This window comes from Pelophylax lessonae (assembly GCF_965119305.1).
Source record: "Pelophylax lessonae genome assembly, chromosome: 1".
Classification (NCBI taxonomy): Eukaryota; Metazoa; Chordata; class Amphibia; order Anura; family Ranidae; genus Pelophylax; species Pelophylax lessonae.
This window is the reverse complement of record NC_138768.1, coordinates 451,039,156-451,051,408: the sequence shown is the minus strand read 5'-3', so window position 1 is coordinate 451,051,408 and position 12,253 is coordinate 451,039,156. Positions and strand designations below refer to the sequence as shown.

At 45.2% G+C, this 12,253-nt stretch overlaps 1 protein-coding gene across 2 annotated transcripts in view; it reads left to right on the top strand.

Moving 5' to 3' along the window:
* GATAD2A (GATA zinc finger domain containing 2A) overlaps positions 1 to 12,253 on the top strand; it is a 146,726-nt gene that overhangs the window by 16,387 nt on the left and 118,086 nt on the right. The window lies entirely within an intron of this gene.

The window sequence follows — 12,253 nt, the reverse complement described above, 5'->3', positions numbered from 1 at the left end:
AAGTGATGTCATGTAATGGTTAACTTTCCCTGTGTTTTCTATTTTCTGAGCATGCCCAGTCTTGCAAATCTGCGGTCTGTCGGCCGAATTGTGTACTGACAGGCGAACAATCGTCCGTTCTGGTGTCGGCATACAAATATTTTCATGTTTGCACGAAAGACTTTTGTCCGCGGATTGTGCGCAGACATCTGTCGGAGGCACCATACTAACACGCGTACAATCGGCAGATCCTTCGTCCACCGACGTTTGTATGCCGACGATCGGTACGTGTGTACGGGCCTTTAGGGTTTTCCTTTTTTAAGAAGTTACCTTTTTACTTCTAGGGTATTGCTGCTCAGTTAATGTTGCCTAAAAAGCTAGTATGCATCAACTAAAACAGCACTTTCTATTTTCTGTGCACTTGGCTTGATGCAATCAATGAAGTTTCATTCATTGTTTTCTCATTTTAAGTTTGAGTTATATATAGTTCCTCATTAACTGGCACTGAAGGTGTTAAATGGTGTTTGTCACTGCCGGATACTCTCAAAATGGCTGCAGTCAGTGACGTCTGTCAGAAGGGTTAATGTGCTTACTGTACAGCTAGGTGGCTTCTGCACAAATAGTCACAGAGGATGTTCCCTGGCAGCTGAGAAGCAGACTGGGAAAGAAAACAGTGCTTCCTGTAAAATCTAGCTCAGCATGGCCTCTTGTTTCTTACGAAGAATGGGAAGCTCTTGGAGACCCAGGATTTGTAAAATGTTAAATATGCTTTAAAATACCCTTCAACCTTTTTTAGTTAAAAAAGCAAACAAAAACAATCAAATTCCTTTATTAAATATGCAAAGGAGTACCATTTTGCATTGGTGTGTGTGTGTGTGTGTATATGTGTGTGTGTGTATATATATGTATATATAATATATTATTTTTTGCTAGGAAAAGTAGAGTTTGGGATGTTTTTAGTGGAATTTATTTTTACCCAAACAGCATTGAATATAGTAGCATATTTAGTATCGGTATATTTATAGGCTCTTCAGACGTTGATGTCCATTCACCAAGATATAACAACTTAATTTGCTATATAAATTATTTTCATCCAAGGGACCTGTTATTTTGAGCCCTCGTTGTTGAACATATAATGGTTAGAACTAGTAATGATCATTGGTGCATGTTGAAGGGAGGCTACTGTATATACGGTTGTCATAAAACAGTCAATCTCAGTTCTTTTAGGACTGTTCAGGCTTGTTTACACCAGTCAGGGTCAGTCCGTTGTGGCATTTTTACAATCACAGCATAGCCTCCACCCCCCCCCAAAAAAAAAAATTATATAGAACTTATTGTAATGATCAAACACCACTGATCACTCAGCTCTCCCCCTCTGCACTTCAATCACCGGCTCTCTGCTCTCCCCTCCAGTGCTCACTGGAGTGTTGGGCAGTAGAAGGGGCTGGGAGGGTCTGGCTCCGTCTCCCAGCAGATAGCTGAAACGCCGCTGAGTCAGGTGCCGATCCAGGCCTCTGGGTGGATTCGGACGCAATCTTTCCAGAGCCTGGATCACCTCTGTGATGTCTGGCTGAAAATGGGCCACAGGACAGCAGAACTAACTGCACTCCTGTGATCCATAGGAGAAGTATTGCCAAAAAAGCTTTGATTATACTTCGCCTTTTTAATTCCTGCTAACATATCGCTAGTTCATTCCCAAACATATACCATGTAGAAGACTGTAAGTTAACAATATATGCTACGCTTTTCAGTAGATGTCTTCCTACGAGGTCTGCTTGAAAAACAAAACTTTTGGGAGAGTCAAGCTCTTGTACCTTTTTTTTGGGCGACAGGCGTCCTGCGATTCTGTTTGCGCGATGTTACCGCGGATCAGCAGGCGGAAATCGTGGCAACATCGCACAGCGTTTGGGGTGCCATTGCAAATCACGGGCATCGCACAGGCATCCCGCGATTTGCAATAATTCCAGATCGCGGGCAGAATCGCGGCGATTCTGCAGGTGATCTGCTACGCCCACATGTGAATGTAGACTTAGAGGGAGATTCTGCTGAACCAAGCAGTGTTCAGTGGTGTGAGCAGCAGGAAAGATGAAGTATTTACATTCTTTTTACAGTGTAAGGCTTAGTTCACACTGGCATTGAAAGCAGGCGTTTACCAATGCAAATGATACTATGGACAACACACATTCTTGTTCATATTATCAAAACATGAAAGGTTTGCATCACTTCGCTTCAAAATTGAAGCCTCATGCCGTGTTTAAAAGGAGTTAAAACACTTCAACTCCTTTCTTTCAAGTCTATGGTAATGCGCCACAACAGTGCCAGCATGCGGTTGAGGCGCAGTAGTACATTAACCACTTAAGCCCCGGAAGATTTTACCCCCTTCCTGACCAGGGTTTTTTTTTTTTTTTTTTTTTTTTTTTTTTTTACTGCGTGACTGTAACGGAAGCAGAGACACGGCTGACGTGTTTTTGCCGTCCTGCTTTCTGGTGCGCGTCCTCCGGCCATCTGATTGGCCGGAGAAACGCGATGACCTCGCATGCGTGCGGGAGCCGCCGTTCATGGCACAGGGCTCTGAAGGAACGGCATGGGTGGCCATTCCTTCAGAGCGCATGCGCCGATGACATCATCTGCTGCATTAAAAGTAAATATCTCCTAAACAGTGCAAGGTATAAGGTCCGGTTCACACTGATGCGATGTGGGAAGGCTGCGAACTCGCAGCCTGTTCCCGCATCGCACACGCACCCCCGGCAGTTCACACTGCCATATGCGATCCGCTGGGGGTGTCAATGTAATCTTAACGACACCCCCAGTTTGATCGCATATCGCAGTGCGATCGTGCAGTTCGCACAGGATCGGATCGCACAAGTGTGAACAGCTGTGCGATCCGATCCTGATGCGGCTGCAAAAATGCCTCCTGTGCGTGTTTGCTGCGGGTGCGATGCGAATTTAGCCATACAGTTTGTATGGCTAAACTCGCACCGCACAGCCGATCGCATGTAATGTCGGAGCAGTGCGCTCCGACATTACATGCGAACCCCGCACACGCACAAGTGTGAACCGGGGCTCAGAGAGGGTTTACAACCTCCTTAAAATTATTAGGCATTCTTTGCTGCAGTTTTAACGCGCTGCAAATGCGCATAGGGCGTTTTGGGGGAGCATTTTAAAAGGTCATTAAACGCTTATCAACCGCACTGATTAACGCTATAGGCACATTTTGAGAAGTGTCAGTAGTTTGAGCGAATGTGAACATACCCTAACTGTTAGTGAAATATTTAAATGTAAAGTGATACTAAAGTCGTGTGTGTGTGTGTTTTTTTTTTTTTTTTTTTATTTTGTTAAATAACAAAGATGTTGTACTTGTTCTTTGTAGTGGATTTGCACAGAGCAGCCATTAACCCCACCTCTTCGGTGCTCCTTGCACCCCTCCCTCCTGTTGTGTGCCCCTACAGCAAGCAGCTTGTCAGCTTGCTATGGGGGCACCTAAGACGAGCCGCAGCTTTCTTTGTCAAGTCAGACCCGGAGCCACGGTCCAGCTCTGCTCCTTCCTCTCCTCATTGGCTCACTGACTGACTCAGCCAATGAGGAGGGGAGTCCTGGACAGTTAAGTCAATTATGCAACATCGCTGAATCTAGATGGACCTCAGGTAAGTATAAGGGGGGCTGCTGCACACAGAAGGTTTTTAGAGGGGAGGGGTGGGGGGAGAAACCTTCTGCCTTTTACAACCACTTTAATAACAAGGCTGATTTAAGTACATGGAATTGTGCAACTGCATTACCTTTCTGGATAGCCTTGGCTTTTGTTCGATAAACAGTTGAGCTTAAAGGGACTCTAGCGTGTTTAGGGTTTTTGTAATCGTTTTATACTTAAAAATCTATGGGGCACCTATTTATGGATATTGCATGTAGGTAAAGTATGCCTTATGCTGATGACACAAAGGTGTGTCATGGGGAATAATATTCATGGAGGTGTTTGTAATATGAAACATTTAGCATTGCTGGAGGATTGGTCAAAGCACTGAAAAATACAACTCCATGTTCCTACATGCAAAATAAGCACTTAAGCCTCGTACACACGCACCGATTGTTGGCCGTAAATTTTCGGCCAACGTCCGATCGGCCGATTTTCGGCTTGTTTAGTATGATGCTTCCGACAACCGACTGCGACTTTTCGGCCGAACAAAATCTGGTGTGCATGCTATAAAATTTTTGTTTGCTGTCACCAGAACGGCCGATTGTTCGTCAGTCAGTACAGATTTCGGCCGACAAAAGTCAGATGAGCAAGACTGGGCATGCTCAGAGAAGAAAAAACACAAGGAAAGTAAACCATCACGTGACATCACTTCTGAAGTTGGTTGTTGTTGGCCGACAAAACTCGTGTGCAATCTAGAGCACATTTCAACCAACACAACACTGGACAAAAGACGGCCGATCGGTTGGCCAACAATCGGTGCGTGTGTACGGGGCTTTAGGGCCAAAAAGAATCCTCTGATCGACTAGTGTCTAGCTACAGAGGAGAGCTATTTGGGTGTACTCCTTAAGATGATTGCAAAACAAGCAAACGGTGTGGCCAAGCAGTGGGAAAGCAAATTGAATTTCGGGAAGCATCACTAGCTGGATGGATCACCAGCAAAAGGATGCGGGTTCTGATTCCCCTATATTGATCTTTAGTTAGGCCTCATTTTGAACACTCTCCAGTTTAGGAAACCACTTCTGGACCGGAAGGATTTGCCACCTTAACCGCTTACTGACCACCTGCCGCAGTTATACTGCAGCAGGCAGCCGCTCCTGCGCAAACCGCTGTAAGTGTAAGTCGGTCACACGCCTGCAGCTAGGAGCGAGCGGGGATCCAGATGCACGGGGAAGGCGGCTCCGATTGCCGCCTGACACCCGCGATCGTTCCCTGCTGAGAGGATGGGCAGCTGTTGTAAACACAGCTGACCGTTCTTCTCTCTGGAACGATCGGACGAGCCCCTGGGATCCTGCTATATGGAATCAAAAGTCTGTGATCATTTCACAAGCCTTGCCGACCCCCCCCACCAGTTAGAAAGACACCCCTAGGTACACATTGAACCCCTTGATCACCAGTAAAGTTAACCCCTTCTCTGCCAGTGTCATTATTATAGTAACAGTGCATATTTTTAGCACTGATTACTGTAGTAATGTCACTGGTACCCCCAAAAGTGTCAAATGTCAGTCAGGGGTCCGATCTGTCCGCCGCAGTTTCGCAGTCCCGCATAAAAAAAAAAAATCACAGATCCCTGCCATTATTAGTAAAAAAAAAAAAAACAATAAAAATTACCTAAATGTTTGCTGTAGTTAGTGGACATGATAACTTTTGCACAAACCAATCAAAATACGGTTATTGCGATTTTTTTTTTTTTTTTTTTTTTTTTTTTTTCAGGATTGCGGTGGACAGATTGGGCCCCTAACTGACATTTTTGGGGGGACCAGTGACATTACTACAGTAATCAGTGCTAAAAATATGCACTGTTACTGTAATGACACTGGCAAGGAATAAGTTAACACTGGGGATCAAAGGGTTAAATGTGAGCCTAGGGGGTTGATTCTAACTGTAAAGGCCCGTACACACGTACCGATCGTCGGCATACAAACGTCGGTGGACGAAGGATCTGCCGATTGTACGCGTGTTAGTATGGTGCCTCCGACAGATGTCTGCGCACAATCCGCGGACAAAAGTCTTTCTTGCAAACATGAAAATATTTGTATGCCGACACCAGAACGGACGATTGTTCGCCTGTCAGTACACAATTCGGCCGACAGACCGCAGATTTGCAAGACTGGGCATGCTCAGAAAATAGAAAACACAGGGAAAGTTAACCATTACATGACATCACTTCTGCAGTCGGTGGACAAAATTCTTGTGCTGTCCTTGTGCTGTCTTTGCACTTTTCAGCAGACACCGACATCCCGGGGAGAAAAGAGGAACATTTGTAAGCCGACCATCGGTACGTGTGTACGGGGCTTAAGGGGGCAGGGCTTGTGAAATGATCAGAGACCTGTGATCCTATATAGCATTGATCACAGGGGCTCTCTGTGATCATTCCAGAGAGAACGGTTAGCTGTGTTTACAACAGCTGACCGTTCTTTTTCATTGGAGCCGCCTGCCCCGTGCATCGGAGATCTTGCTGCTGAGTGGGGGCGGGAGCGTACTGCCGCGCGCTCGCCCCCTAGCTACCGGCACGCGACCAACGTAGCTCTACGTCGGTTGGCGCAGGAGAGCCGCACTGCCACAGTAAATCGGCAGCGTGTGGTCGGGAATCGGGTTAACATCTCATATCCGTAAATTATTTTTAGATAAATTTGTACAAATATATGTATTGCAACTGCGTTTATTCTAGTCGGGTAATGCATGCTGAGAGAACCCGTATCTAGCCTTGTTTGCATTTATCTCACAGGTGGCTTTAGCCAGGCTGTGAATAGAAAACCGTATTCAGAGGATTTTTCCTAAATAACACTGTTCTAAAGCCAGAAAACACTTTTTTTTACCACACTACTACCAGTACTTTTTCTTTCTATCTGTGTTCCATTGGGGAGATTTACCTTTACTTCTGTCCTACAGCCAAAACCAGAAGTGAGAAGAAATCCCTACAACTGAATGAAATCCCTTGGGGCCCTCCAGGTCAAAAGAACTAGTGCCCCCATTGGAAGACTTTCCCTCCTATTACTTTTTTAGGGACAAGCCAAAATGTTGGATTTTCTTTTACTTTCACTTTAAAATAGAGAGGATTAATCTCCCTAATGGGGACACAGCCAGCAAAAAAACTGACAAATGTTCTAATCCATATTCATTGGCTCCCACTGCTGTCAATCACAGCCAGTGAGTCAATAAGGAGAGAGCAGGGGGCGAGGCAGAGCCACGACTGTGTCTTATGAATGCATAGAGCTGGGTTTAGAAGTGAGCATGCACAAGTACCCCCATAGCAAGTGCCTTGCTATTGGGGGCACTGGGCAAGGAGGAGGAGCCAGGAGTGCTAATGGAGGGGGGGGGGGACCCGAGAAGAAAATCAAGGTTGCTCTGTGCAAAACCATTACACAGAGCAGGTCAGTATAAAATGCTTGTTATTTGTAGTTAAAAAAACAAACCTATATTATCACTTTAAACAAGTTCATGAATATATAAATGTTCTCCTAGTTCTCCCCTTCGCCTAAAGACTTTAATGAGACAATGTTTAAACTGTATGAGTAAATCTCTTTGAAGTCTTTGCGATGCTGGTGAGCAAGAACAGGCAGTCTAGCAGTATGTTTTTAACGGCTGGGCTGTATACAGTATAAGTGGCTGCACCCATCAAAGGAGGTAAAGAAGTGGGGAGGGTGTGGCATGGTTTACTAAATTGAGGTGGCAAGTAAAGGGTGCTAGGGAAATTTTTTCAATATTCCTGAGCTCTTTCACACGGTCCGCCTCCGTAGGCGGATCCGTGCTGCTCAGCGGGGATAGATCCGCGATCCCCGCTGAGCCGGGCGGATGACAGCTCCGTCTCCGCTTGCAGTGCGGAGAGGGAGGTGTCACAGCTCCCGCTGCTCTCTATGGGGAATCGGATGAGAGCGGACCGCCTGTCCACTCTCATCCGATCCGATCCCCAGGACGGATGGAAAATAGGGTTTCCATCCATCCGGATTTCACGAACAGGATCGGATGTGGATGGCAGCGGGTGTCCGCGGACATGTCACCGCTGACATCCGCTGCTCCATAGGGCTGAATGGGGCATCCGATCAGATCCGCCTAAAAAAACTGACAGGCGGATCTGATCAGACCGCCCGTGTGAAAGAGCCCTAATGGCATTTCAATTGCTAAAGAAACAGTGTCATGCCCTGGAAAGACCACCTCAGTCCACCATGCATGCGCTCTATTGCAACTGCTTGTTCCTCCAAAGTGCTACCAGTTTGTTTATCCAATTGAAGACTGGGCATTGTCTGGCGCTCTTTGTATGTTAGAACCCTATGTGTGTGTGTTTGTGTATATGTATATGTGTGTGTATATATATATATATATATATATATATATATATATATATATATATAATATTATGGTCCTATAGAATAGTGGGTTTTACAATTGTTTTAGGTCACAGGTATTGTGACAGGTACTCTTTATGACAGGATCTGGGGTCAGGAATACCCCAAAGCCCTCCTTTACACTTAAAAGCATTCAAAATGCCAGGATCTGTGTTTCTACATACTTTTTCAAAAAATAGCACCGTTGACATCCAAGTAAACCGGAAGGGATGTCATCGCTTCTGGGTCACCATAGCAGAGACCTGACCAAAGCAGATTCCGGCTTTGTATGGGTCTGACTAGCCAGCGGATGTGCCGGTTAGTAGCTTGGGTTGGACGCGAGATCCTGAGAGACGGAGCCGCCTCCTCCCGCTGCTTGTAATAGCAACTGACTGGCTAGTTAGCCGCTCTGGTTGCTATTACTAGAGAGCCAACCATTGGCTCTAAAAAAACGTACTGGAGTGATGCTTGCAACAAAATGCCTGCAGCTTGCCAAAATGCTTTATGCAAAGGCCAAATCTTTCTTTAATATATACTGCTTTTACAAACCAGTATAGCTCATGTGGGTAAGACAGTATTGCTAATTTTACACCAGTAAACAATTATTCTCTATATGCCTTGTTCACACCATACATGGGTGTTGTGTAAAAATGCAGAATGTGTGCATTTTTACACAGTGCAATGCATAAAAAAGTGTCAACAGGTTGTTGAGTTGAATGAAGTATCATTGCAACAAAAAATTACATTTTACAGGTCCATAGGAAATGGTAAGATCTATTGGTGATTCAGTCATTGGCCAGTTGTTGCCAGCAACAGAATCAGTTGTCTGATGTTGCTCATACTTGCTGGTTGACAGGACAGCAACTTTTCAGGCATTAGGTGGCTTCATGTCTGATTCTTTGGTTTGAGAGACCGGGTTAAAGTAGAAAAAAGTAAAGCTCCGAGGATTTTTTTTCATTGGAATAACCTGTTACACTTACCTGCTCTATACAATGGTTTTGCACAGAGTAGCCTGATCCTCCTCTTCCGGAGTCCCCTGCCGTGCTCCTGGCTCCACTTTCTATGGAGGCACTTGTGTGCTCACTCCCAACCTGGGCTGTTTGCATCTATTCAGACACAGCCTGGCTCAGTCCTGTCCTCTGCTCACGGGTTTTGACTGACAGCACAGGGAGAACATGCCAACCCCAGGCAGAAAGTGTCGTGGTTGGAATTCGAACGGACAACCATAGTGCTGCTAGACAGAAGTGCTAACCACTTAGCCACTGTGGCTCTTTTTTACTTGTGTGAAGGTAACCTGATGGCTGCCATTGCTGACCTGCTGCCTGATTATCTGAATTCAGTATATACTGAGCTGGAATAAAAAAATAAAAAGGTCCCTAATGGTAGTCCCTAGCCTTCTTGCAGCAAAGGTTACACTTGAGCTGTAATTCACCACAACATACAATTGTAAATACTGTACTCAAGATTGTGGTGAACTGTTGTTGTCCTACTGCACCAATCAAAACAGCTAAAAGACTCAGTACCCAGAAGAAGCCAGAAAAAGATCCTCTCAGCTTACACATGGTTGGTGTGGAAGTTTTTGTGGCTTTAAACTGTGATTTAGGCTCAGTTCACATATTGGCTCTACGGATTGTGGGCAGTTGATCTGTGATTGGGAAATTCTTTACAATGACCATAAATGGAAGAAGCCTTCTTCCCTCTGGTCATCTTTGAACTCCTAGATGTATTAGAAGGGTTTCCCTGAGACTGAAAAGTTTGTCAAGGGCTTCTCTTCTTTTAAAAAGTTTAAAGATTGATCTAATTGTTTGTCAATTTTTGAGGGGGTGGGGGTTATTAAGAGGAAATAGTGGAATGGCAGAGAATGTTTGTTCCTTTAACCACTTTCCGACTGCCTAACGCCGATCTACGTCGGCAGTCAGCCCCTCACAGGCAAAGTGACGTAGGGGTACGTCACTAGCTTGGGAGGGTCTAGGGAGCGAGCGCCCCCGCTCGGTCACGGACCCCCCCCCCCGCGCGTGTGACCGGCGGACCCGATGTCCGCCGGTCACTCGGCGATCGGCGGGGAAGAGGGAGAAAGTCAGGCGGCTTGTGTAAACAAGCTGCCTTTCATTCTCCCCTGATAAAACCACTGATCACACGGATCTACTATGTAGATCCGTTGATCAGTGTCCTTACAGCTCAAGCCACAGCCAATCACAGTAGAAAGCACGCCCCTAGGGACACACACAGCCCCTCCCTCCCAAATAAAGTTAACCCCTTCACTACCAGTGTATTTTTACAGTAACAGTGCATATGTATAGCACTGATTACTGTAGAAATGTGACTGGTAACCCCAATAGTGTCAAAAATGTCAGTCAAGGGTCCGATCTGTCCGCCCCAATGTCGCAGTACCGCAAAAAAAATTGCAGATCACCGCCATTACGCATTAAAAAAAAAAAACAACAAAAATGACAAAAATCTTTCCCTTTGTTAGTAAATGCGATAACTTTTGCGCAAACCAATAAAAATACGCTTTTTGCGATTTTTACCAAACAGGTAGCATAAAACAAATTGGCCGAAAATGTTAAAAAATTTTGATTTTTACATTTTTTTGGGGGGGGAATTTCATATAAAAAATGTGAAAAATATTGCTATTTTTGCAAAATTGACGCTCTTTTTTTGTTTATAGCGCATGATCAAAAAATCGCACAGGTGATCAAATACCACCAAAAGAAAGCTCTGTTTGTGGGAAAAAAAGGACGCCAAATTTGTTTAGGTACAGCGTCGCACAACCGCAATTGTCTGTTAGTCACGCAGTGCCAAATCGCAAAATACCCCCTGGTCGGAATGGGGCTAAAATCTTCCGGGGCTTAAGTGGTTAAAAAAACCTTTTTGAAGACGTGTAAACTTTTAAAAACCCAAAAGTGGAACCTCTGCTTATCTGATTCCCCCTCTGGTGCCATGTTTTGGCACGTTTCGGGGGGAGGGAGGGTAAACGGGTACCTGTTTTTGACAGGTACCCTGTCCCGACTTCCGTCGGACCTTGCTATGGTGAGGTACATTGCCAGTTTTGCCCCCCTCCTCCTTCCCCCGCTGCTGAGCCAGAAAGGGAGTGCAGCACGCTTAATGCAGGTTCCCTTACTGGCAATGGTGGCAGCAGCACCCGACAGCCGATGGAAATATTAGCTGGGGTGCTGACATTGCTGCATTCCAGGACTGGTAAGTGTCCTAATATTAAAAGTCAGCAGTTTACAGTATGTGTAGCTGCAGACTTTTTTTTATTTTTGGAGGGGGAGGGGGGCGAATTTCTGTTTTATGAAGTGCAGAAAAGTCAGTAGGTAAGTTTGTGGCCCAGCATTAGGTGTCTTCTCAAATAAATAAGGCCAGGCTAGGAGCCTGATGGCCAGCTACAGCTGAAAATAGTGGATTGCTAGCTGTAACTTTTTCTGGGCATTAAAAAGTATGTAAATCTAACTTTTCATATTCCTGATGGTGCCTGCTGTACTTTTTTGTTGAGCTAGATTGACTTTTTTTTTTATGTAACTGTAACTATATATCTAATATGTACTTTTATGAAAAAGTATCCTGTTCTCTTTTGTATTGCTTCTTCTTTTGTGTGAAATCCCTGGTGTTCCTGCCAGTCCCTCTGCTTTCCTATTAAAAACTGACCACACTAAGCAAGAGCGCACAGTGGTCCGTTCTGTAGCTGTAATGGAAACCCAGCCTGCTGTCCTCCAATGATCACACTTGTCCTGACACCCCCCCCCCAGCCATTCACTGGGAAGATCAGTGTGCTACAGTTTCTCCTTCTAGCTCTTGCAGCTTTTTTTGGGAACTATGCAGTTGAGAACAGAGGGAATGTAATCACTTGTATAATGTTTTTTGCTGAGTGGGTCATTTTCCAAGGTGGTATGTACAATTCCTTTAATGCCATGTCCAGTATTTTTGTGAAAAAAGTTTTGAGGTAGGTGATCTGGTCAGGTCACCGTTGTTTTCTAAGGAAAGGGCTGTGGGCAATTAGTTTTCTGCATTGTGTGTTTTGTGCAGCCATGTTTTCACAGACAATTTGGGTCCAGATTATGTGGAACAGGCCAGGCCAGTCTTATAAATTACAGCAGATGTCACTTCCTTGTGGAAACGCCTTGTTGGATTATTAACTCTTGAGGCGCCGGCTGTGTCTTCCAGGTCACGTGCTAGGGAAGCCATTAATGGCAGGCAGCAAGTGTAAAGAGCATAATGGGCTGATGTGGAAAGGTCATTGGTGCTGAGATGGTCGGGTTGG